Below are 25,350 nucleotides of genomic sequence, written 5' to 3'. Positions count from 1 at the left end.
TTCTATTTCTCTGGTTTTTTAGATAATATTAAAAGGATTAATTAGCAAACCGTGCCGTTTGCAAAGCCGTGATAGCTCAGTGGATATGACCTCTGCCTTCGATTCCGGAGGGTTTGGGTTCGAATCCGGTACGGGGCATGCACCTCCAACTTTTCAGTTGTGTGTATTTTAAGAAATTAAATATCACGTGTGCATACCAGAGAATTATCTTAATTCTCTGCGTGTGTGAAGTCTGCCAATCCGCATTGGGCCAGCGTGGTGGACTATTGGCCTTACCCCTCTCATTCTGAGAGGAGACTTGAGCTCAGCAGTGACCCGAATATGGGTTGATGACGACGACTTAGCAAACAAAAGAAGAAAATTGCAAAAATAATTACTTTGATAATATAAAATTAAATTTTTAAATAACCCCTAAGGTCTTGAAATTAACTAGAGTAAAGACTTTTATGCCAGAAATTCTTTCTGTCATAACAGAAAATTTTAAATGTTGTTGCATTAAAGGTGAGCCGGAACAAAGAAAATTGATTATTATTATTTCAATATAAACAATCCTACTTCTGTGTTTTAACTTTCCCACTACCAATTTTGTCATCAAACGAAGCTAAGAACACTCTCGATTAAGTCAATATTCTCTTTCAGTGCGCAGTATATTTGCAGACATTCGGTTATTCTTCCCCACTTTCGCCTCCCACAACTTTTAAACGGCTTAAAAGCCATATCTATACTAATACTAGCGGACCTGGCCGAAGCTTCGCTTTGACTTATGTGCACTTCTTCCCTATCCCTATCCTTGCCCTACCCTACGCCTACCGCTACCCTACCCTATGCTGTCTGTACATGTTGTATAATTTGAGATGTTTTCACTGGCTACTTAGGTTCGTGACATACCTTTGCAATACACCGTTAAAGGTTGACTTTTAAGGGTCTTTAGCGAAGGGCTGTCACAAAGCCTTACATAGACATAGGACATAGGCCTTTTGTAGGCACTTCCAAACATCACGATACTGAGCCACCTGCATCCAGCGAATGTCTGGGACTCTCTTGATGTCGTCAGTCCACCAACACTGCGCTTTCTAGTGTGGGGTCGCCATTCCAGCACCTTCGGAAGTTTTGAAGAGCAGATGGACGTGGTGCTGGATTTCTCGTAATATCTCGAAGAAAATGTCAAAAAATACGTTTTTCACTTGAACCACTACATTGAAATCGCTGCTGACGGTACAGGCAAGTCATCGCGAAGGGCCGGGTGACTCACTGCTCATTATGTCAGAATGCGGCCCCGGTTTTTTGGTATCCCGTATTGGAGATCCGTAGTTTGCGTACGAAAACCATTTTTGGATTACGTAATTCAAATGTTATGGAATAGCATTCCTGCTTTATTGAAGCTACCAGCATCAAACTTGTTGAGCAAGAATGTAAAATTTATTAAAAAAAACTTTAAATAGTTTAAAAACTAAAAAAAACACGCCTTAGCACGTATTAAAAATTACGAATATTGGATTTAAGTCACGTGACTATTTTTTTCGTATTTCTGACAGTAAAACCATTTGATATCCATATCATGGGGGTGGATTTCAAACAACCAGTCCGCCATCTTGGAGAGGCCGGCATAACGGATTTGTAATGACGTTTCTTAGATAGTCATGTATTGTCATCAGTACTCAAAGCGTGTGCAAAATTTCATCCTATTCGAAGACCGGGAAGTGGATCAAAGTAAGATTCAAAGATTTTCTGACATACATGGTTACAAGTGAAGCGTATATGAAGCGTGTAAAAATGGTGTAATTGAACCACAAGCCTGCTAGATAGATAGGTTGTGAAGGAAGAAAGTTTGACAGCCTATGCTCTAAGTATAAGTATAAGCCATACTTATCTATATTAGGCTAGGTTAGCAGGGGCGATGGTTCCTAACAACAAGATTCCCACCGGATTACCTTTTTAAAATCCACAAGTTTTACGGACGTCAATAATTTAACATACTCAGCCAAAGAAGACATTGACATTAAAAAGCCACATGAACGGGTTAGCTACGAAAAAATTTCAGTCTTCGCTACTGTAGGCTAGCATTGGTGAACTGAGTATGGTAGCTAAGATTAGACCGCGGTTGCTTTGAAAGGTACCAGATTAAGGCTCCAGCAGGGTACGAAAGTCGAGATCCTTGTAATAAAGCATATTTTGACATTGTATCAAAATTATCAGCGCTGTGCACTATGCACAGCATAAAGCTGAGTTTGCGGTCAGTTGTCATGTTACTAGGTAGGCGAGTAATAATAACTAGCTGACGCCGCGCGGTTACACCCGCGTGGTTCCCGTTCCCGTTGAAATATGGGGATAATATATAGCCTATAGCCTTCCTCGATAAATGGGCTATCTAACACTGAGATTAGCGCGTTCAATCAAACAAACAAACAAACAAACAAACTCTTCAGCTTTATAATATAAGTATAGTTTACTTTTTTTTTCTTTTTTGTATTGTAGATTAAGCACAATAATTAAAATTTAATTATGCCTAGTAATAAGTATGGTAATAAAGATTATTGATTATTATTATTATTTATCTAAATCGATTTGGCAGTTTCACTGTGAAAAGGTAACACACACATTTTGTTATCGCATACGATTAAAAAGTAGCAATTTATACGGAACCAATGTAATAAATATCAATTCGCGGCTACCTTCAATCGGGCACGTGCGCCTCGCGTCGATGGAATCGAATTCCTGTTGTCTCTTTTTTTTTCTTTTAAGTTTTTTTTTAATGTCTTTTTCTTATTTTAATCGCGAGTAAACATAGCCTTCGGGTCGAAATGAAATTCGGCGGAATAAGTAGCGCAATTATTGTGTTGGGCCAGTTCTGTACTAATATTATAAAAAGGTAAAGTTTGTGGTGTTTTGGGGGTTAATCTCTGGATGTATTGAACCGATTTTAAAAATTCTTTCACTAATAAAAAGCCACATTATTCGTGAGTGCCATAGCCTAGATTTTATCCTCATATTCCCACGGGAACGGGAACTACGGGTGTGAAACCGCGGAGCGTCGACTAGTAAAGTTCATGGGTTTGTAAAGTTTTAGGGGTTAATCTCTGGATCTACTGAACCGATTTTGATTGTAATCGTTTTACTAATAGAAAGGTACGTTATTTGTTTATTGTCACGGGCTATATTTTATCGCCGTACTCTCACGGGAACGTGAATTATGCGAGTGAAAATGCGAAGCGTCGACTGTTACTCGTATAAAGAGGTAATAGGTTTGTGAGGTTTTAGGGGTTAATCTCTGTATGTACTACACCAATTTTGATAATTCTTTTACTAATAGAAAGATACGTTATTTGTGAGTGTCATAGGCTAGATTTTATCCTCATATTTCCTCGGGTACGGGAACTACAGCGGTATACTCGCTGTACATTGACTAGTAATGTGATAAAGAGGTAATAGGGTTGTGAGGTTTTAGGGGTTAATCTCTGGATGTACTAAGCCGATTTTGAAAATTCTTTTACCACTAGAATGCCACGTTATTTGTGATTGACATAGGCTATATTTTATCCCCGTATTCTTACGGGAACGGGAACTACGCGGGTGAAACGGTTTGACCGGGATTCACAATAGTGTGATGCATCAAGCAAACAGGTTGGCTTGACCCAAATGTATTACAACATAGCAGTACATAAAAACTTCTTAAGCGCTTTCGGTTGAATCGTTTTCGCTTATGTAATGGACGGTGTTATGGCAACCATCGTGTTTGGTAATTTGTTTATGGTGGATTCCCAATTGCCTTTTATTTAAGTTACCATAAGAAATTAGGAAAGAAAAGAATATAAATTGCTTTAAAAATAATTTATATACATACCTAACTCAACAGGCATTCTACAGTGTAAATGAGTATTTAAGTTGATATTATTGTTATTTTCATACATATTTTAATTGTAAAGATGTAAATTTTAAATGGTGAAATTGTCATTTGTATCATTAAATACTTAATAAATAATTTGCATGCCAAATTGGCAAGATACATTTACCATCTACATCTACCGACCACCTGTTAAATAATGCATGTATCTGCAAATAAATAAATTGATTGATTGATTGATTGATTGTGAATACGTTTTTGAAGTGATAGCCCAGTGGATATGACCTCTGCCTCCGATTCCGGAGGGTGTCCGGGGCATGCACCTCCAACTTTTCAGTTGTGTGCATTTTAAGAAATTAAATATCACATGTCCCAAACGGTGAAGGAAAACATCGTGAGGAAACCTGCATACCAGGGAAGTCTGCCAATCCGCATTGGGCCGGCGTGGTGGACTATTGGCCAAACCCTTCCCATTCTGAGAGGAGACTCGAGTTCAGCAGTGAGCCGAATATGGGTTGATAGTGATGGTGTTGATGAATAATTGGTTGTTAATAAATACCAAATTCGTCGTCGAGTCGTGATAGCCCAGTGGATATGACCTCTGCCTCCGATTCCGGAGGGTGTGGGTTCGAATCCGGTACGGGGCATGCACCTCCAACTTTTCAGTTGTGTGCATTTTAAGAAATTAAATATCACGTGTCTCAAACGGTGAAGGAAAACATCGTGAGGAAACCTGCATACCAGAGAATTATCTTAATTCTCTGCGTGTGTGAAGTCTGCCAATCCGCATTGGGCCAGCGTGGTGGACTATTGGCCTAACCCCTCTCATTCTGAGAGGAGACTCGAGCTCAGCAGTGAGCCGTATATGGGTTGATAACGTAAATACCAAATTAGTGAATAGACCATTGGGTTATTGTATGGATAGATATAATACTAAGTCTTGGAAAATACAGGGTGCTAGGGAGTATTACCCATAACACTGGATTTATATTATTTACCGAAAATTAATTTAAAAAAAAAATACGTGTGGCACTCGGTGACATACCATTTTTTATCAACTTATGCAATTATAATTATTTATTTATTTTATTTATGCAGTATTTTTTTTCTTAAGAAAAAAATTATTAAAAAAAAAAATGTCTTTCCGTTGAGTTGGAATCGAACTTTGGTTTAATAAGTTTTATCTCGATATGATAAGTTAATAGTTTGAGTCGATATGATAACGTGGAAATGTGTTAACTTAATGCGCAGCTTGGGTGTTAGATTTATATTCGTTACGGAATTTATTAATTTGGTCGCCGCGCTCAAATCCCGCGATAAAAGCTGTAGCGTAAAAGAACTGTTCTAAAAATGATATTTTCGGGGGGTAAATAATATTTCTTTTGTAAATAGATCTTAAAATGTTTCCCTTACCTATGACGTAAGTTTTACGTATTTTAAAATGCAAGGATAGATAAGGGCGCGTGTTACATGGATAATCGGAATTATTTGAATTATTTTGTACGAAAACATAAAAAGTAATTATTTTTTTAGTTAAAAAATATTACCTATGTAGTTCGGCTCCTCTATGTGTGTTGAATACTGACTATAATTTTGTAAGTGCAGGTTACTTTTTTTAGGTTTTCTTTCTTCTTCTAGATTCTATTCTTGAATACATGAATGATGATTTATTTTGTCTTGTCTATTTTTTTTATATTGGGAAAGAATAAAATAAGGAACTTAAGCCAACTTATCATAATTTTAACAGGGGTTCGTAGAGTTTTGACAGCCTCCGTGGCGCAGTGGTATGCGCGGTGGATTTACAAAACGGAGGTTCTGGGTTCGATCCCCGGCTGGGCAGATTGAGATTTTCTTAATTTGTCCAGGTCTGGCTGGTGGGAGGCTTCGGCCGTGGCTAGTTACCACCCTAGGTACTGGCAAAGACGTACCGCCAAGCGATTTAGCGTTCCGGTACGATGCCGTGTAGAAACCGAAAGGGGTGTGGATTTTCATCCTCCTCCTAACAAGTTAGCCCGCTTCCATCTTAGACTGCATCATCACTTACAATCAGGTGAGATTGTAGTCAAGGGCTAACTTGTAAAGAATAAAAAAAACAAGAGTCAACAGTTTGAGAAACCCTGGTATAGGTTAACAAAGTACATAATAATTAATTGTTATGTTAGCTATAATTTACATAGCTAGTTATGGAATTAATTCGCTACGCTCATTAAATTCCTAATGTATTTGACGTTCTAAAATTAATGTAATACATTCTATTTAATATTAGATTTTTTTTTATTAAAAAAGAATACATTATGGAACTTAAGCTAACTTATCCTGACAACTATAGTTAGTTTCTTTTGTGTCTTCCCTTAGATGCCGTCTTGTTTTTATGTTTTGCAGGTTTTCATGTATGTATGTGTGTATGTATGTATGTAAGTATGTATGTATGTATTTCTTTGTATGTATGTAGTTAAGTATAGTCTGTTTGTATTATTATTGTGTATTATTGCATATTATTTATGTATTTAAATTACTTAACTTTGTCTTATATTTTGTGTGCGTTCTTTAATAATACGGTACGTCTTTGCCGGTAGGGTGGTAACTAGCCACGGCCGAAGCCTCCCACCAGCCAGACCTGGACAAATTAAGAAAATCTCAATCTGTCCAGCCGGGGATCGAACCCAGGACCTCCGTCTTGTAAATCCACCGCGCATACCACTGCGCCACGGAGGCCGTCAATACCTTGAAGTTATGGAAACTACTCCCGAGCACCCTGTATATATCTTGTTGCATTTTTACGTAGACATTTTGTTATACATTTGTGTCATTTGGAACTAGTTCTGATTTTATTGCATTCCGTCTAAATTATTGGCCTGCCGAACCTGCCGATGCATGCCCAACGGCTGTGTTGCTAAATTTACTTATTCGCTATATCTAAGTGTCCTTCGGTGACCTTAATTATACTAGCGGACGCCTGCGACTTCGTCCGCGTGGAATTCAGTTTTTCACAAATCCCTCGGGAACCATGGATTTTTCTGGGATAAAAAGTAGCCCATGTGTTAATCCATGCTATAATATATCTCAATACCAAATGTCAGCTAATTCGGTTTAGTAGTCGAGGCGTGAAAGATTAACAAACATTTTTTTCGCAAATCTCGAGAAACCATGGATTTTTTCGGGATAAAAAGTGGCATATGTGTCCAGAGTAAAATCTACTTCCATTCCAAATTTCAGCCAAATTGCTTCAGTAGTAGCGGCGTTAAAGAGTAACAAACATCCATACAAACATTCGCGTTTATAATATTAGTAGGATTAGCGCGCGTTCCCGTGGGAAAATGGACATGGAATTGAGACTATGACACGCACGAATGACGTGGCTTTCTATAGGTGAAAGAATTTTCAAAATCGGTTTAGTAGATCCAGAGATTCAATACTACATTTACCTCTTTATAATTTAATACTAATATTATAAAGCTGAAGAGTTTGTTTGTTTGGTTGAACGCGCTAATCTCAGGAACTACTGGGCCGATTTGAAAAATTCTTTCAGTGTTAGATAGCCCATTTATCGAGGAAGGCTATAGGCTATATATTATCCCCGTATTCCAACGGGAACAGGAACTAAGCGGGTAAAACCGCGCGGGGTCACCTAGTAATATTATAAAGCTGAAGAGTTTGTTTGCTTTAACGGACTAATCCCAGGAAATATTGGTCCGATTTGAAAAATTCTTTCATTGTTAGATAGCCCATCTATCGAGGAAGGCTATAGGCTATATATTATCCCCGTATTACTACGGGAACGGGAACCACGCGGGTTAAACCGCGCGGCGTCATCTATATTGGTATAATGTAAGAATGGAGCATCCGATTTTCATGATTTTTGATTTGTTGGATTTGTCCTGCCATTTGCCTTATTTGCATGGAAGAAATAGTTGATCAGCTCTTCATCCTGGATGTACACTAGACACAAAGAGTGCATAGTGTAATGCTCCCGGAATGAGGAATACGTGTAGCCTTGACCGACGTGTTTTGTATGCCCTTGAGTGAAGTCACGCACTTGTGAACGTCGTGTGTAGGGTTAAAGGCGCCTTTGACTGTTAACAAACACTCCACTTTCCACTCAAGTCCTGCCTATCCCAAGTAACCCATAAATAATTACACAACAAGAGATGTGGACGGCTCGAACGCCACGAGCACACTGAAGCCGTCCGTACCGCAAACCGTTGCAACGCGGCGATAACACTTATTTGCAATAAATATAATCTAGTTGATCAGCTCTTCATCCTGGATCACTACACTAGACACAAAGAGTGCATAGTGTAATGCTCCCGGAATGAGGAATACGTGTAGCCTTGACCGACGTGTTTTGTATTCAATGCTCGGAGATTACCTACTCTGTAGTGCATACACGTTGCCTCTTTACAACCATAACATTGCCTTGTGATCTTATTTTAGCTTTATTATACTATTAGCATACGAATACGGAGATAAAATACAGCCTATGACACACACAAATAACGTAGCTTTCTATGTTTGAAAGAATTTTGAAAATCGGTTCAGTAGATCCAGAGATTACCCCATAAAATAAATAAAATAAGACTTTATTACTGCTGGTTTGTTACATTTACATTTTTAAGTATACACCAGTGGCGAAGGATGAACTTTTGACGAAAGTAAGCCGTCCCAAAGAAAATGAAATTCATACCATTTGATACTAACTCCGGTTTCTCATACATCCATACATATCCATACAATATTAATAAAAGGTAACCCGGCGGGAATCGGCCTGTATGGACTCTTCGCTGCTGGTATACACATAATTTCTCATTCATTAGCAAGTTGTCCTTCGACACAGGCCTTTCCTAAAGATCTCCACTTTTCTCTGTCCTACGCCATTCTCATCCATTCGGGACCGGCGATCTTTTTAAAATCGTCCTCCCAACGTTTCACCTGCCTTCCTTTATTCTTTATTCTCTTACCATAGATACCATTCTGAAACCCTTTTTGTCCATTTCTCGCTCTTTTCCCTACAACACCACAAACTTTACCTATTTATCATATCATTATAGATGAACCGATTTTCATGGTCTTAGATACTCCTAGCATAGCTCGTTTATCGCCCGCTGTGTGACTGAGCTTTATGAGGGCCATAGTTAGCAAAGAGTTTGTTATTTGGTCGAACAGAAAGTTTTAACTTTCCGTAATAGACAGTGGGTCAAGGTTATAGGTTTGCAAATAACTTCAAATGGCTCGAGGTAATGTTTGTTCAGTAAATATATATTGATTGCACTGTCACACGGGCTTCTATTTTGAAATTATTGTGGCCCCTGCAAGGCCTCCAAAATTTCAAAATTCAAAATGAAGTTATTTCATGTAGGCTTACTTTACAAGCACTTTTGAAACGTCAATAATGACTACAGTGTAAGTTCCATGTAACGTCACTCGATTTAACGTCAAACTCGCTAAAGCGTCGACTTCACACGACTTTGATTGGTTTAGCTTGCTTTCCATACAATGACACACTCTTTATAGCGTCACACTCTTTCTCTATAACGTCAATTAACTAATAAAAAGTATCTTTTAAGTAGCCGAAATTAGTGAAAACCGCGCAACTGTATATGTTCTTATGTCGCTTTATTATCCTAGCCCGTAATAAACTCGACTGTCGGCATCATGCAAAAAATACTTTTTAAGAAATTCATTCTGTTGTTTACAAATTGGGATTGTACATGTACACTGTTCTGGTCCATGACTAATAAGACTTAATACGCTATCATATTACTAGTTCCTCACAAACTTTTAAATGGTAAACATAGCTAGTAAAAAATAAACACTGTTTATTGACAAAAAAAGTTTTACTCATACATTTTTCTTCTTTCCATATAACGACCACTCTCTATAACGCTATAAAATGTACAGTCCCTTGAGTGTCGTTATATAGAGTTTACACTGTATTTGTAAACACTATTATCGGTTAGGAAGGCAGGTTCTACTGAGGAGATAGATAAATAGACATAGATTTCAAAAAAATGCCTTACATAATGAGAGGGGTTAGGCCAATAGTCCACCACGCTGGCCCAATGCGGATTGGCAGACTTCACAGGCGCAGAGAATGAAGATAATTCTCTGGTATGCAGGTTAGCTCACGATGTTTTCCTTCACCAATTGAGACACGTGATATTTAATTTCTTAAAACGCACACAACTGAAAAGTTGGAGGTGCATGCCCCGGACCGGATTCGAACCCACACCCTCCGGAATCGGAGGCAGAGGTCATATCCACTGGGCTATCACTGCTCAACACTCTTACAATGCTGTACCAATATTAACCAATCATAGCTAAGGAACGCCGCAAGGAAACTGGCTTTGAAATGAGAAAAAACCGCATTGAAATCGGCCCATCCGTTTAAGAGCTATAAACATACACACACAGACATCTAGTCTAACTAATGAACCTATTAGTTTGGATATAGGATAGGATAAATAATAGGTAGGTGAAATATTCGTGGTAGTTTTGGCTTAATATTAATTTGCTATGTTACTTTTTCACTATGATAAGGGCTCTTATGTGCTTTATTATTAAAACTTATCTCACAGATAAACTAAATCTATAACATTTATTTACGTTAATTGGAACTAACTTTAATATGTTCATATTCATATTCATATTCATATTCATAATTCTTTATTTGCAAATTGTTAAATACAGATCTTGATATAAATGTTGGCATACAATTTGCTACAAAATAGCATGCAAATTTAAATATAATCTTATAACTAAATTACATTGTCTATAATCTATATCTATACTAATATATACTAATATTATAAAGAGGTAAAGTTTATAAGTTTGTAAGTTTGTCACATTCTTTAAATGGGGTAATCTTCGGAACTACTAATCCGATTTCAAAAATTCTTTCACCAGTAGAATGCTACATTATCGGGGAGTGCTATAGGCTATATTTTATATTAGTATGATATATATTCGCCGAGTTAACACCGTTTTTGTCATACAGGTCGGACCGAAAATCCTCTTAAGCAGACTTATTCGCATGCGCTGCCTTAACCATTGTGTAAAATTGAAATTGATGTATGGAGGTTTTATGTATCTTTAAAAGTTCTACAAAAAAGTCCGCGACACCATATATCTATCTTCTATATATTAGCAGTTATAGTACCTTATGTGTTTTAAAAATTATAAATTTTATATACTTAGGTTTGCGTCATTATTTATGCTACTTAACTTAAATCCTTATCAAAATAAATTATTTAATAATCACAAGGATATAATGGAGATAAGATTTGCCCTTTATAGTATGTTAATTAGTTAAATAGTTTCGGAGATAATACAAAATTTCTAAAAGACGCAAAAATTTCGCTACATGACGCCCCGCGCTTTGAATTACGTAGTTCCCGTTCCTGTGTGAATATGGGAATCAAACATAGCCTATGACACTCGCAAATAACGTAGCTGTCTATTGGAAAAACAATCTTTCAAATCGGTCCAGTAGATCCAAAAATTGTAATTTTAGCATATAAGTCTCTATTTTCCTTTGTCATCGCACCACGCTCATAGGGCTGGACCGATTTTGCTAAGGGTAGGGGTAAGGTAGGGAAGGTATAGGGTAGGGTAGGGTACAGGTAGGGTAGGGGTTGTGTAAGGGTGGGGTAGGGCAGGGTAGGGGAGTGTATGCCTAGGTTAGGGGTAGCGTAGGGGTAGGGCCTACCCCTATCCTAGGGGTAGGGAAAGGGAAGATTACAGGTAGGGTAGGGTACGGGTAGGGTAGGGGTAGGATACAGTTAGGGTACGGGTAGGGTAGGAGTAGGCTAGAGGTAGGAGATCGATATTGAAGCCTATTTTCTATTTTTTGTCTGTCTGTCTGCCTTTTTTTTGACCGGCCATCACGCTGAAACTACAGAATGAATTCAAATGATACTTAAGACGATTTGAGACCATAATACGTAGAAGGATAATAGGAAACTTTTTGTCGCGAAAACAAAATCTGTACAACAACAAAGTAAAATGATATGTGGACTATTTATTAGGTATAAGTTATAAAACTTGCAAAATAGAATGTGAAATAGGAGTTGAAAGTTGACATCGATTTTTACGCGGACGAAGTCGCGGGCGTCCGCTAGTACACTATAATTATTGAAATTTACTTAATGACTATGATGTTAAAATTATTAATTTATGTTAAATGTTATGGTGTAAGGTTTTTGACTAGTGCTAGGGTATGCACTACAAGTAAAAATTAGAAAATTCCTTTTTTTATTGTTTATAAGTTAGCCCTTGACTACAATCTCACCTGATGGTAAGTGATGATGCAATCTAAGATGGAAGCGGGTTAATTTGTTAGGAGGTGGATTAAAATCCACACTACCTTCGGTTTGAAAGAAAATATTTCAAAACGATATAGAGAAATGCAAAGGTAAACAAATGGTAATGGTAGAGACGTGAATCTTTTTTTTAACAAATATTCTATTTGCCATATCTATACTAATATTATAAAGCTGAAGAGTTTGTTTGTTTGAACGCGCTAATCTCAGGAACTACTGGTCTGATTTGAAAAATTCAGGAAAAAATCGAGGAAGGCTATAGGCTATATATATCATCACTGTGTTCCTACGGGAACGGGAACCACGCGGGTGAAACCGCGCGGCATCAGCTACTCTTTTATAATATGACCAGTATTCCCATTCCCCTCCAACTAATCGGCAAAGACTGTGCTAGGAGTGGGTACGACAATAGACCAACGGGGCGGGGATCGAACCACTACCCCTCGGTGATGAATCCGACAGCTCTTACCGTTGAGCTATTGAGGCTTTGACACCGTATTCAGTAAAATCGGTTCAGTACTTTAAGCGCTACAGTGGAACATAAATACATATATAGACCGCCAAAATCATTACCCTTTTTATGACTTCGCCGTAGTCGGGTAAATAGTCACAAAAAGCTCTACTATAGTCTGGCAAGTTCGTTAATGACACTCCCATGATATGCGGGCGACGGGGGGAAAGACTGCGCGGGTGTGAAATCGTGCGTGTGGGGAAGTTAGGTGTAGAGGAACTTGCCAAGCTATAGGTACAATGCCCGCTATTGCACCTTTTTTTTATTCTTATAAATTAGCCCTTGACTACAATCGCACCTGATGGTAAGTGATGATGCAGTCTAAGATGGAAGCGGGCTAACTTGTTAGGAGGAGGATGAAAATCCACACCCCTTTCAGTTTCTACACGGCATCGTACCGGAACGCTAAATCGCTTGGTGGTACGTCTTTGCCGGTAGGATGGTAACTAGCCACGGCCGAAGCCTCCCAGCCAGCCTGACCTGGACAAATTAAGAAAACCTCAATCGGCCCAGCCGGGGATCGAACCCAAACCTATAAATATCATGAGTTTAATTAATCACAAGTTGTTGTTAATACAATTAAACAGTGGTTTCCTTGTGCACCGATCACCACTTAGCATCAAGCGTGTCACTTTGACAGAAACGGGTTTGAACCTCCGGTTTGTTTATAACTTATATCTATAAAAAACCACAAGTCATAATAACGTGAGTCAACTTTAATTGTGCTGATTTGTAGGGTTCCGTGCTACAAAAGTGAAAAAAAAAAAAACATTCGTTTGACACTCGAGGACTGCCGCGGCAAAGGTATTGCATAGATAGCATTTTTATCAACTTATCCTACTAATATTATAAACGCGAAAGTTTGTATGTGTCTTTGGATGTTTGTTACTCTATAACGCTGCTACTACTGAAGCGATTTTGCTGAAATTTGGAATAGAAATAGATTTTATTCTGGATTGACACATAGGCTACTTTTTATCCCGAAAAAATCCATGGTTTTCTGAAATTTGGGAAAACTGATGATTTTGATGATATTAATGTTTGTCACTCTTTCACGCCTCGACTACTAAACCGAATTAGCTGATATTTGGTATTGAGATATAATATAGCATGGACTAACACATAGGCTACTTTTTATCTCGGATAAATCCACGGTTCCCGAGGGATTTGTGAAAAACGAAATTCCACGCGAACGAAGTCGCGGGCGTCCGCTAGTGCAATTAAAATTATTTATTTATTTTATTTATGCAGTATTTTGTTTCTTTAGAAAAGAATAATCAATGTTACTTGATGTAACATCACAATGTTACATCAAGTAACATTTTTGGCGTTTTTGACGTTTGGAAAATTAAAAAAAAAATACATGATTTTTATATTAAGTTTTATAAGAAATCCTTAACTTTCATTAATTCATATCGATATAATATTTCGGATCCTTATTCCATGTACTATGCAAAATTAATATTTATATTAAATTTTATGAGTCAACTAAAATTATATTTTATTTAAATTTATTATACCATCTCATTTTACAAATTTAGGGAAAAATCAGAAAATTATACATTTGTAATTAAGTCATTACAAATAATAAAGTATGCAATTATACATTGAGGTTAAATATGTACCTACGAATTGCACGGAACCCTTGGTGGGTTAGTCGTATTCGCACTTGTCTTGTTTTTTATTTACTGTCTTTTTTGCGTTATATTGTCGATTAAACAATGTAGGGCTTTGTAACAACGATAATAATAATTTGAGGGAAGTCCTACCTATTTTTAATTTGAAGTCGTGATATGTGTGGATATGACCTCTGCCTCCGATTCCGGAGGGTGTGACTTTTCAGTTGTGTGCATTTTAAGAAATTAAATTAACGTGTCTCAAACGGTGAAGGAAAACATCGTGAGGAAACCTGCATACCAGAGAATTTTATTAATTCTCTGTGTGTGTGAAATCTGCCAATTCGCCAGCCAGCGTGGTGGACTATTGGCCTAACCCCTCTCATTCTGAGAGGAGACTCGAGCTCAGCAGTGAGCCGAATATGGGTTGATAATGAAACATGTGCGTGTGCATGTGTCATCAGTAGCTAAATTCGGATCACTTTTTGCGGTGATTTTGAAGGCACGTAACACATCTGTAGTACAAAATATCGTTGGGTTATGTCAAAAAACAAATGAGAAAAAAATCTATTGGTATTATCACAAAGCCTCTTTTTATTATTTAAATAAAATTGCTAATTTATTACGGTTGGTTAGATAGATTGTAATGGATTATTTAGTGTGCAATTAATTATATCAAAGGAGTTATTAATATGTTTTTTCTTGTTTTTGTTTGTACGTTGTGTTTGTCCTGGTGGAACAGGTTTGTGACATTGTCGAATATACTCTTTAAAAAAAAGTATAAACAATATGGCGCCACGGCCTTCAATATAATTTTTATTTTTAGAGTTTTGTCAACTTAATCAATATTCAATACATATAATGATAGCCCAGTGGATATGACCTCTGCCTCCAATTCCGGAGGGTGTGGGTTCGAATCTGATCCGGGGCATGCACCTCCAACTTTTCAGTTGTGTGCATTTTAAGAAATTAAATATCACGTGTCTCAAATGGTGATCTTTATTCTCTGCGTGTGTGAAGTCTGCCAATCCGTTTTGGGCCAGCGTGGTGGACTAAGGCCTCTCTCAATCTGGGAGGAGACTCGTGCTCAATAGTGAACTGAATGTGGGTTGTTAATCATGATCTATACTATTATTATAAAACTGAAGAGTTCGTTTGTTTGTTTGATTGAACGCGCTAATCTCAGGAACTACTATACTATACTAATTAATACTTCACTGGCTTGGCACCGCCTTCAAAGTGATCAGAAGGTAGCATATACGATGTTATTTTTCGCTTTTTAGTTCATTTGTTATTTTGAAGTCGGTTCAACTTTTTTTAAAAATGATTTTATGTACTATTCTACTAATATTATAAACGCGAAAGTTTGTATAAATGGATGTTTGTTTGGATGTTTGATGATGTTGAAATGGAAAGAGATTTTACTCTGGATTAACACATAAGCTACTTTTCATCCCGGAAATATCCATGGTTCCCGCGGGATTTGTGAAATAACGAATTTAACGCGGACGAAGTCGCGGGCGTTCGCCTGTCTATACTAATATTATAAATATGAGTAAATATGAAGAGTTTGTTTGTTTGTTTGATTGAACGCGCTAATCTCAGGAACTACTGGTCCGATTTGAAAAATTCTTTCAGTGTTCGATAGCTCATTTATCGAGGAAGGCTATAGGCTATATTTTATCTCCGTATTCCTACGGGAACGGGAACCACGCGGGTGAAATCGCGCGGAGTCGTAAGATATAAGACAGGTGGAAAATTTTTTGCCTTGTTATGTAGATAAATGAAATATGCAAATAGGTGTTCGTGTCTTGTGTTATCGTGAAATTATGTTAATGTACTCTGACATTATTATGTACTAGTCGACGCCCGCGGCTTCGTACGCGTGAAATTCTATTTTCCAATATAGTCCAGTAAATTACGTTTTTTTGGGGAATTTTTTTTCTGATTTCTGAAAGATTTTCGTGACCTTTTGACGTTTGTAACTTTTTTCATCATTATCAACCCATATTCGTCTCACTGCTGAGCTCTAGTCTCCTCTGAGAATGAGAAGGGTTAGGCCAATAATCCACCACGCTGGCCCAATGCGTTTTAGCAGACTTCACACACGCAGAGAATTATGAAAATTCTCCGGTATGCAGGTTTCCTCACGATGTTTTTCCTTCACCGTTTTGAGACACGCGATATTTAATTTCTTAAAATGCACGCAACTGAAAAAGTTGGAGGTGCATGCCCCCGACCGGATTCGAACACACACCCTCTCTACCCGGAGGTAGAGGTCATAACCACTGGGCTATCACAGTTCATAACTTTTTTAGCCCGCACGATATCGAAGTCGATTTTCACAAACACACACGCAAAAGCTCATTTGTGTTTAGGTATCCTGTAAACAACTTTAAGCACATGGGATAAACAGTTATTTTTAAATCACAGACAGAAGCTTCTATTTTATTTATATGTGTTGACTAGCGGACCCGGTCAAGCTTCGTTTTGACATAAGTGCACTTATTCTCTATCCCTACTCTACCCTTCTATACCTCTACCCCTACCCTACCCCTACCCTATCCCTACCCTACCCCTACCGCTTGACTCTTAAACGTTTGTATGGGAAATAGAAAAGGGCAGTTTTTAGGGTTTTCCCGGTAATTATTTGATTTTTTTTCTCACCTTTTAAACCTTCCCTATACCTCCACGAACATTTCAAGACCAAGATAAGATAAATCCGTTAAGCTGTCCTCGAGTTTTAGCGAGACTAACGAACAGCAATTCATTTTTATATATATAGATTATGTTAATATACTTTAGCATATTGTTATTATATATGTACATTATGTGTTGACATTGAATACATTACTTACACTTGGATATTTCCGATTGTATATCTCTTGCGTTTTTAAGATTATTACTTCGATGACGACTATTTTACAAGCGTTTTAGTATGGAATAGGACTATTAGTCCAGGAGCTAATCTATCTATCTATAATTCTATACTATACTAGTCTTTCTTGATAAGTACGTAAGTATGCAATCTAAGATGGAAGCGGGCTAACTTGTTAGGAGGAGGATGAAATCCACACCCCTGTCGGTTTCTACACGACATCGTACCGGAACGCTAAATCGCTTGACGATACGTCTTTGTCGGTGGGGTGGTAACTAGCTACGACCGAAGCCTCCCACCAGCCAAGATATTTCAAACTTGTCGAAGTAATATTCGTCTATACTTTACTTTACGTTTTGTTTTGAATTTGAACTTTTCAATGGGATGCTAAATATTTTTTGACGGCCTCCGTGGCGCAGTAGTATGCGCGGTGGATTTACTTGACGGAAGTCCTGGGTTCGATCCCCGGCTGAGCCGATTGAGGTTTTCTTAATTGGTCCAGGTCTGGCTGGTGGGAGGGTTCAGCCGTGGCTAGTTACCACCCTACCGACAAAGACGTACCGCCAAGCGATTTAGCGTTCCGGTACTATGTCGTGTAGAAACCAAAAGGGGTGTGATTTTTCATCCTCCTAACAAGTTAGCCCGCTTCCATCTTAGATTACATCATCACTTACCATCAGGCGAGATTGTAGTCAAGGGCTAACAAAAAAAATATATAAAATCTCACTAACAACAAAGTTTCCATGGAAACCGACGATGTCACAGCCGTGTAACGTTACAGAATATGGGGGCTTGAAACTAAATATTTCTTTTTTTTTAGAATTTAAACTATCGTGAGTGTTATTCATATTAATTGATTATGAAACACGGCTAAACTCACGTGACTCAGGACGGAGTATGCCCGACTAGTTTCGAACCCATACGGGGCCCTTAGTCATGAGCTGGTTCTTGCATCGCGGCACGATCCAAACTGATGATCAGTTTGGATCGTGCCGTGTCACGTGAGTTTTAGCCGTGTTTCATAATCAATAAATATTTCTTCCAGACTATTTATACTACTCAAACTTCATTATCAACCCGTATTCGGCTCACTGCTGAGCTTCCTTCACCGTTTGAGACATGTGATATTATCATCACTGGGTTGGCACCGTCTTCAAAGTGATCAGAAGGTAGCACATGCGATTTTCTTTATCGCTTTTCAGTTAATTTTTGTGATTAAAAATATTTTATCTTTCTGTTTTTTTTGTGTCTTAGCATAGTGAACGAAAGTGCCACAGTACAAGCAATTTCGTTATTTTCATTTTAACATAAAGTTACTAAACCGATATTCATGAAAATTAAATGGGACCAATTTGGAAATATTCTCTTTCAAACAAAAAAAAAATTGTCAAAATGGGTTAAGAAATTACGAAGTTATGTGGTAACAAACATTAAAAAAAAAAATAACATACGCGTCGAATTGAGAAACTCGTCTTTTTTTGAAGTCGGTTAATGATACGATGAAAATGAAAAATGATAAGAAAATATATCAGATCGAAATAGAGAACTGCATAAAAACAAAAATGGTCATGGTAGAGCCGTCGCACCACGATTTTATAATATTAACACAAAACCTCTTTAAGAAATTTCCATAAATATCTTTTTTTGAAAATTCTTTAATAAATTAAAAATGTTCAATTGTGTTCATATGTTTTTTTCTAAATTCCGCCTGTCAGTTGGTTAAATTGGGCACTACAGTTTATAATGAAAAATATATATAAGTAGAAATAGCGAAAAATTTCAGACCTTTTTAAAAAACATCAAAAGCAATAAACTTTGAAACATCCATAAATAAATATTTCAGAAAAAAACATGTATCTGCAAACAATAATTTAAGTTAAATTCACGTCACTGCAACCGATTACATTCGTACATAATCTTTTTTGTAAAAAAAAAAAACATCAAACCTTCAAACTTTTTCGAAAACTTTACCCCGAAACTATTTTTAATTAAAACCCTTCAAAATCACTCACAGTTAAAATCACTTCTGTATATTATCACTTTGTGCATCAAAAGTAATAAAAAAATTGTTTTTTTTTTTACTTATTAATAAAAAAGCACTATGGAAAACTTGGGAACTTTCGAATCGGAAATACACACGAGGGTTTAAAAATAGTGTTAAACACGTCCGTTTGTTAAGACTGTTCGCGTCAGACTGAATGTCGGCGCGCGAGCAGGTGCGCTTTAGAGCTGATCAGTGTGGGACGGTGTTATGCGGTAGCAAGTGATGCGGTGTTTACTGACATGATCATTCGTCAGCATCGTCATCATCCATCATCACCATCATTATCATATCAGATGTGATAGACCTTTTGTAGCGAGCTAACAACACCGCAATTATGAGCCAGCTAAAAAAAATCAATATTTATTTGTTTCAATTTATTTATTATAAACGCGAAAGTTTGTATGGATGTTTGTTTGGATGTTTGTTACTCTTTAACGCCGCAACTACTGCACCGATTTGGCTGAAATTTAGAATGGAAATAGCTTTTTCTCTGGTTTAACACATTTTTCATCCAGAAAAAATCCATAGTTTTGTGAAAAACTAAATTCCACGCGGACGAAGTCGCGGGCGTCCCCTAGTAGTAGATACTTTTGATCGTAGCCTGATGTTACATAGCATGTAGCCTTGCTAGATAAATCTTATATATATTTTTTAATTCGTATCGATAGTTTCTGAGATTAACGCTATCAAACAAACTAAAAACTCTTCAGCTTTATAAATGGATGAGACCTTTTTCGACGGATTTTTCGAAAAAAAAATCAAAAACAAATACCATTTATCCACGATTTTATAAAAGTTAATGACAAAATATATTCCCGAGCTATATAATGGGCGTAATATCAAACAAACATACAAACCCTTTTGAATTGTTCGTCATTGGATAGTGTTAACCAGTAGTGAGTAATTTGGCGTTTTCCTAATTTTTCCTTTTAAGTTTTTCCGCTCCACTTCACTTATCTCTGCGTTACGGGGATGGTGAAACACTGTTTAACTTGGGCGTAACTTGACCAACTTTTGTGTGTCATAAGAACATACTAATACTTACTTACTATACTTACTTACTTATGTTAGTTTTCCTTCATTCATCCTCTCTACGTGGCCCAAACCATCTTGCCATGTAGTGAGCCGTTAAAACTTAAAATTTATACTAATATTATAAAGCTGAAGAGAGCTCTTTGTTTGTTTGGTTGAACGCGCAAATCTCACTAACTACTGGTCCGATTTGAAAATTTCTCTCAGTGTTAGATAGCCCATTTATTGAGGAAGGCTAAAGGCCCCCGTTATTATCCCCGTATTCCTACGGGAACGGGAACCACGCGGTTTAGCTAATAATGATACGCGGGCAGGCGGATGTACCGATTTTAACGTGGTTTATCAACAAGTTATAGAGTAGTAGGTACTTACTTTAGTAATACAGTTGATTTTTGGAATATAAAATATGCTAATTTTGTGCTAAGCTTCTGCCTTTTTTTTCAATTTGAAGTTTTATTTGTATAGTACTAGTGGACCCGGTCAAGCTTCGCTTTGAATTATGTCCACTTCTTCCCTAGCCCTACCCTACACTACCCCTGAATTCATTTGTTACAAAAAATGTGATAAATGAAAAATGGCTCGCTCGATTTTGTGCAAACTTCACCCATCCATCTACCATCCATACATCAACCATCTACTAAATGGTCCGAGGTGAGGTGAGCCCGTTTTTGGGTTATAAAATAACAACGAAAAGTGGCATTGATTTTTATATATGTAGATAACGTATAATATTATTTATAATATATACAAATGTACGTATGAATAATCCTTTAGACAGTCAAGTTTCTCGGTAAATAGATAAACTTTTACCTACTGTGAGTTGGAAAAGCTTATCTAAGTTTTCGACATAGTTATTATATCTGTCGGCGCGGTCTTTGATCTTGTGTTTACTGTTAACACAACTTTACAAGCGGAAACCGTGTACGAACAGTCATTGATATGAATACGTACATCAAATATTCGTATTTGACATAGTTGACTGTACAACCTGATACCTGTGCCTTTGATATAATCCATTTCCTACGCTGTAAGTTAATCATAGAAAAACCTAATAGAGGAAGTTAGTCACAACTGAATTTAGAACGTCCTAAAATCAAATCAAAAGTTTTACTCTGGATTGACACATAGATTACTTTCATCCCGGAAAAATCCATTGTTCTCGCGGGATTTGTGAAAAACTGAATTCCACGCGGACGAAGTCGCGGGTGACTGCTAGTTATATATAATTCAGATTCTAAAGTTTGATGCACAAATAGTAACAGGTTTAATTTATATTAAATCTCCTGTATATATTAAATCTCCTCATTATTTAGTTATTATTAAATTTTTACATTAGAAAATCATGTTTTGTTGCCTGCTCCGCGGTTATACGGGTTCATAGTCATATGCTTGTTCATGCGACGCGGCGTTTTGACCAAAGAGTTTTTGGTTCATATATGACAATAAACACGTCAGTTTTATTATTTTTCTCTAGAATCAAGAGGCATGACTATTAAATCAGTACAGAGTATAATTTCTATGGAATCGAAACAGCGCCATCTAATAACACTACTGCACAACTGTTTCCATTCCTTAGAAATTCGCGTTTACGTTTACGCAATAGTCATTGAAAACATTGAAAACTCCCATTAAGCACTTCGGTGAATAGGTGTTGCATAATACCGTCCAAATCAAGTTTTGACCGTTCAATGAATTAATTTACATGCAGTGTTGTCGCCCGCTCCGCGCTCGTTTGTCGGTGTGTTGTTTTGCAATTACACTGCTGGTAGTTTTGCGCCGAGTGCTGGAAAAGATTGCATCTAGTGTTGTCAAGGTTGCAAAGACGTCGTTGACTGCGTCAATGCTGTGTCAACTGCAAAATATGAAGGTATTTTAAGCTATTGCAGAATCAAGAATCAAGAAATTCCGTAACGAAAATAAACCTAACACCCAAACCGTGCATCATGTTAACACATTTCGACTCAACTGGACAAGTGGTGTGAAACTAAGGAGCTTATTAAATCAGTTCGATTCCAGCTCAACGTAAAGACATTATTTGTTTGTATTTTTTTATTTTTTATTCTTTTGAAAAAAAGTGCATAAGTAAAATAAATAAATAATTATAATTAAAACTGACGCCGCGTGGTTTTATCCGCGTGGTTCCCGTTTCCGTAGGAATACGGGGATAAAATATAGCCTATAGCCTTCCTCGATAAATGGACTATCGAACATTGAAAGAATTTTTCAAAACGAACCAGTAGTTCCTGAGATTAGCGCGTTCAATCAAACAAACAAACTCTTACCGCAGCAGTCCCCGAGTACCTCACGTATTTTTTTCAAGAAAAAAATGTATTTTTTGTCTTATTTGCTTATCACGAATAGACTCCAAAAGTTTGTATGAATGTATGCAAGTTTTTTACTCACACAAAAACTACCGAATAGATTTGACTAAAACTGTCGACCGGAGATAAAATTTATACAATTAAGAAACACAAAGGCTACTTTTTATCCCAGAACACATTTAATTCCTATTCTATTTAATAAAAATGCGAAAAATTGTAGATATAAATGGATAGATGTACCTACTTATGTTTGTTTGTTACTTCTTTCACGTAAAAACTACTAAGTGAAATATAGCTAAATTTGGAATAGAGACAGGACAGGAGGAATGAATGGATATTCCTCCATCTAAATATATAAAACTCAAATGACTGACATAGAGATCTATCAACGCACAGCACAAACCACTGGACGGATCGGGCTGAAATTTGGCATGCAGGTAGATGTTATGACGTAGGCATCCGCTAAGAAAGGGTTTTGATCAATTCTACTCCCAAGGGGATAAAATAGGGGATGAAAGTTTGTATAAAACTTTATCAATTTTGCGGCGATTTGGCTAAAATTGGAAACAGATTTTACTCAGAATTAACACATAGGCTACTATTCATCCTGGAAAAATCCATGCTTCCCGCGGGATTTGTGATAAACTGAATTCCACGCGGACGAAGTCGCGGGCGCCCGCTAGTTATCTATAATTCAGATTCCAAAGTTTGATGCACAAATAGTAACAATTAAAATACCCTCAAAAAAAAAATAAGTAACAACTAAATAATTAGTTATTACTTATTTTTTTTTTGGGTATACTGATTGTGTAAGTTAAATTAATAGATGTTGCATAAAGTCGTTCTAATAGTTTAATACGTTTTATCATTTCAATAAAATAATAATTAAAATTGTAGTTTCGCAATGACTTTGTTTACTGGTTATTTTGGCTTGATCGCTGCAACGGTTGTGAGGTCTCAGGTTCGATTTTGGTGTTTGTAAATATCATCATCATCATCAGCCGATAGGCCTCCAAGCACAACAGTCTCGAGCCGCCAGCATCCAGCGGCTCCCTGCAACCCGCTTGATGTCCTCAGATCACTTAGTGGGGGGTCGACCTACTGTGCGCTTTCCGGTGCGGGGTCGCTATTCCAGCACCTTGGGACCCCAACGTCCATCGGCTCTTCGAACTATGTGCCCATTGCCACTTCAGCTTCGCGACTCGCTAAGCTATGTCAGTGACTTTGGTTCGTCTGCGGATCTCCTCATTTCTGATTCGATCACGCAGAGAAACTCCAAGCATAGCTCGCTCCATCGCCCGCTGAGTGACTTTGAGCCTTCTTAGTTCTCATAGTTAGCGACCAAGTCTCGGATCCGAGACATGTAGACATTACCAATATTTCATTGAGTACTAGCGGACGCCCGCGACTTCGTCCGCGTGGAATTCAGTTTTTCACAAATCCCGCGGGAACCATGATTTTTTCCGGGATGTATGCCTATGTGTTAATCTACAGTAAAATCTATTTCCATTCCAAATTTCAGCCAAATCGCTTTAGTAGCGGCAGCGTAAAAGAGGAACAAACATACTTACACACTTACAAAGTTTCGGCTTTATAATATTAGTGTGACTAGCGGACGCCGTGACTTCGTCCGCGTGAACCAAAGCTTTTTCCGGGATTAAAACGTCATCAATCCGCCATTATTACCCATATTTATGTTACACTTCTTGGGAGATAATGAATATTATTTCGAAATAGTTAAAGTAAATTCATAGATTTGTATTAACAAAAATAGTTAAAAAAAAAAATCTTTTATTTCCGCCATGGTACAATGACTGATCCTCGGCTCCATACAATTTTGGACCATCTCCTTTGTCTATGCTCCAGACATCGACAAGATACTGATACATTTTTTTTATTCTTTACTAGCGGACGCCCGAGACTTCATGCGCGCGGAATTGAGTTTTTCACAAATCCCTCGGGAACCATGGATTTTTTCGGGATGAAAATTAGCCAATGTGTTAATCCAGAGTGAAATCTATTTCCATTCCAAATTTTAGCCAAATCGCTCCAGTAGCCGCAGCGCTAAGGAGGATCAAACATACTTTATGCCGCTTTATTTTGAGGAAGCAATTGAATATACGAATAATAATACTTACCTCAGATTGTAGCCTATATATTAACACACAGGAAACGTCCATAGTTCACGCGAGATTCGTAAAAAAAACTAAATTTCACCAACCAGAAATAGCTATTAAAATTATTGTAATAACTTTTACCGGCCTCCATGGCGCAGTGGTGTGCGCGGTGGATTTACAAGACTCTTTGGTTCGATCCCTGAAAAATGTATCAGTTTCTTGTCGATGGATGGAGCATAGACAAAGGACATGGTCCAAAATTGTATGGAGCCCAGGATCAGTCATTGTACCCTGGCGGAAATAAAAGATTTTTTTTTATAACTATTTTTGTTAATACAAATCTATGAATTAACTTTAATTCTTTCGAAATAATATTCATTGTCTCCCAAGAAATGCAACATTAATAAGGGTAATAATGGCGGACTGATGACGTTTTCAATGCAGTAATCGATTTGACGTTTGCTGTCAATTGTCATGTCATAGTTGCTCTATGAGCGCCATCTTGATATAACTCAAAAACTTGGGTTTACTAAATAAAGAGATTATTAGATTTATTAACTTTAATAAATTTTAATAAAATCCTTGTATTTTTTAAATTGTAATGAATACAAGGGTGGACCTGAAGCAAATTTGCTTTTCGTAGAAAATTGAAGATTTTTTAACTTGCGGTGG

General features: G+C 37.3%; 2 protein-coding genes across 3 annotated transcripts in view; one reads left to right on the top strand and one right to left on the bottom strand.

Moving 5' to 3' along the window:
- LOC112049536 (uncharacterized) overlaps nt 1-19,367 on the bottom strand; it is a 59,882-nt gene extending 40,515 nt beyond the window's left edge. Inside the window, exon 1 of the mRNA XM_052890418.1 lies at nt 19,111-19,367. The gene's annotated coding sequence lies outside the window, so the exon portion shown is untranslated. The remainder of the gene's footprint in view (nt 1-19,110) is intronic.
- LOC112049543 (uncharacterized) overlaps nt 1-25,350 on the top strand; it is a 119,485-nt gene that overhangs the window by 45,425 nt on the left and 48,710 nt on the right. The window lies entirely within an intron of this gene.

This window comes from Bicyclus anynana, chromosome 27 (genome assembly GCF_947172395.1).
Source record: "Bicyclus anynana chromosome 27, ilBicAnyn1.1, whole genome shotgun sequence".
NCBI lineage: Eukaryota > Metazoa > Arthropoda > Insecta > Lepidoptera > Nymphalidae > Bicyclus > Bicyclus anynana.
This window is presented reverse-complemented; position numbering and strand designations above follow the sequence as displayed.